Source organism: Gavialis gangeticus, unplaced genomic scaffold, assembly GCF_001723915.1.
Source record: "Gavialis gangeticus isolate Ggan-Ray unplaced genomic scaffold, GavGan_comp1, whole genome shotgun sequence".
Taxonomy (NCBI): domain Eukaryota; kingdom Metazoa; phylum Chordata; order Crocodylia; family Gavialidae; genus Gavialis; species Gavialis gangeticus.
This window is the reverse complement of record NW_017729031.1, coordinates 68,519,726-68,523,027: the sequence shown is the minus strand read 5'-3', so window position 1 is coordinate 68,523,027 and position 3,302 is coordinate 68,519,726.

The window sequence follows — 3,302 nt, the reverse complement described above, 5'->3', positions numbered from 1 at the left end:
CTGGTGACATATGTCATATATGTCATTGTGTGCATGATATACGAATTAGTCACCTGTGTATGTGTACTGAATGTGTGGGTATTGACAACTGATTGTTGTCTAATTTTTGGTGTGTGTATGTGCTTGATAGGTATGCATGTGCCTAGGCTGGTAATCTTAGATGTGTATGTGACTGAGTTGGTAGTGTACGTGTATGCACCTAATTGATTTTTGAGTGTGTGCATGTGCAATTGTACACCATGCCCTCCTGTCCAACAGCACGATATTGAGATCCTGAGAGTTGGCCTGACCCTACAGGGCAACAGAGCTTGAGTTCACAAAAGCTTGTGGTCTCTATACATCTTATTTAATTAGTCTATTAGGTGCATAACTAAGCTACCTCAATCTTCCTGACTCCTTCATCTAACTTTTGAATCCAGTCCACCTAAACTTTTAAAAATACCATCACTGTCAGCAGTTTCTGTTTTTAGAAAAACAATTAAATTTATTAGTACCTGTATCTGAAGATTAGCCCAAGTAAATTCAAACAAATACATCATCAACATCCATGCATAGCATTATTTGCTTAGAGCCAAAAGCTATTATACTAAGGAAAAGGAGAACATACTGACCATGGGGAAAAATTAAAACTTCCAAAAAGCACTTCCAGGTAAATCAGTTCAACTTGGATAATTTATATTAGCTGAAAATGTTCATGGTCTCTGCCAGAAATAGAAAGCCAGCCAAAATAGTTAGACTTCATGTGTTTCACAAAATTAGGAGCTCTGATTCATCTTGAGAACAAACTATCTGCTTTTTCTTCAATAAAAGTATTTTAAATAACATTTTCAACAGAGGTCTGGAGGGAGAAAAGAAGTTTTATTTATAATGAACAATGTCACAGAAGTTTTAGGAACAGTGTTCAGAGCATAGGGCTAGACAAAGCACAGCAAGAAGATGCTAATTGGAGGCACCAGAGAGCTGCTACCTGATGAAGAAATTTTGATCAATAATCACAATCATTCATGTGTTCCTGACAAGATTTGTATTCTGACACCTTTCTGGGGTGCAGTTTACTTCTCTCACCAAAGCCAGCTAACTCCAACAGGGAATGCATGCAAATGCAAGTGTGACTCCATCTTTTTCTTACTGTTTCCCCGACACAAATTTGCTCATGGGAAGAAAGAAAAAAAAGTACAGGGCAAGCAGCTCCTGCTGACCTCCATTCTACTACAGATGCAACCAGAACAGACTGTGTGAAGTTGCACGGGCCACATTTGAAAACTTTATCTCCATGTCTGTCTGTGTAAGATTAGATCATGGTAAATCTCGCAAGAGGGAAAGCTTTTATAACCAAACAAAAAAGAAAACTGTAAGTATAAAAAAAGAAATAAAGGGAATGGGGGAAAATAGAGTTTGTTGGTTAGTTTTATTCTCTCTAGCTACATACATTCGGTATAAAATTAACTACAAAAGCAACTGCTTCCTAGAAAACTATCTATACTCTAAGTGACTGAGATAGCTTGAGCCTGGTGCTGTAGACTAAGCATGTAGTTACCATTAAATTCACTGAGGGTTCTGAACCTCAAGGATCTATGTAGAGATGGATATCATTTACTCTGGAACATCTCAGTGCAAAAGCCCACAACATGGTTTGGGGTAGTGTGAATTGTAGTTTAGTAACTGGGGAGCTATTTTGTGCTGTTCTTTATAATTCAGTGTCTCAATTAAGAATTTAATTTGAATATGAAAATATTTTATGGGGTTTAGCAGATAATTAATCTTAGGGCAGTCGGGTGTGATGAATGTAAATATGTCTTCATTAGGGCCCCTGAGTGAGAAATGAAACTCTCTCACTTCTTTCACACCTAGTACAACTCAAGTAGCAGAACCAGGCAACTCTATAAACTGTGTCCTGTGAAGCTCCTGCTCCTCTTAGGAAGAGTAGCTCAAAGAGGAGAGAATTTCCCCTTATTGCCTGTAAGTACTTTGAGAACATCACAAGGGGAAAACTTCATATGTACATATGCAGCCTGAAGCAGCTGTGTGCATATGAAACCATGTCAAATGAAATCTTAGAGACCTCCCCAGTGAGAGTTAGCACTGGTTTCATGGTTTGAATAATTCCTGCATTTTTCAATGAGAGCATTTGGCAGAACACTAAAAATTGCTTGAGTTTAGCACTTATGGACTCCCCCTGGAACTTTTAACACCAGAAGACCCAATAATATCATAAGAAAAGCAGCAGGGATCTTTTCCTTCATATTTGTCTCTTTCATTTTTTTTATGCTATATATTTGATGCAAGTCTTATAGTGCTCTCACTAGAGAATGAAAGCACCTAGGCTGACTTGCATCAAACATATAGCATAAAAAAAATGAGAGAGACAAATATGAAGGAAAAGATCCATGCTGCTTCTCTTATACCATAGTCCTTCTTATATTCTAACTCTGCAAATCCTACTTAAAATCCACTATTACAATAGAAAATGTATCTGTGGACATGATCATGCAATTGTTAACTTCATTTACAGATTGTATCTGAAACAACCAGAGGCACTCAAAATGGCCCCAAAAGCCATCATTTATATCAGCAAACATCAAAAAGCTTTCTACCGCTAAATCAGTCCTTGTTGCCAAAATGTTTGTGACTTCAACTGCTAGATGAGGTATCCTTAAGAGGCACACATAGAGATTAACAACCACTATCCCCAAATACCCAGAAAATGACTCTGACCTTTGAAAAACCACATGAGTAATATGTCAATGCTATCTTCATCTAACCTGATGAAGTCCTTCCTGCAGCATTTATGACTGATGGCGACATTGATATCCTAACTGTAGGCACTGGCAGCATTTCCATCATATCTGTCTACAAGCCACTGTCTGTTTGAGTTTGCTTGGTCACATAATCTAAACCGTGAAAAAACACAGGTGATCATCAGTGACCTTAATAGACATAGAGTCAATTGATGAAAAACATGAGAAAAACCAAAGCGCACACAGAGCTTGATCCACCATCCTTAGTTTCCCAGTTCTTTCAAAAGCAGCTAATGACACTGAGGCTACAATCCTGGTTTAGCACATCACGGGCCACCGCCAGTACACTGACCCCACCAGACAAGCTGCCGCCAAACCGGACCCAGAGGGCACCGCCGCCTGAATCGCCCCCCCGCTTCGCTTCACTTCACTTTGACAGGATTCTTCCACGGACGACCCCGCTCCACCCGAGGAGGACCCCCGCGATTGGACTTTATGGACTGAGACGCTTTCTCCGAGCCACTTTCTCCACCATTGTGGACCATTGTAACGGGTTTGTGTGTA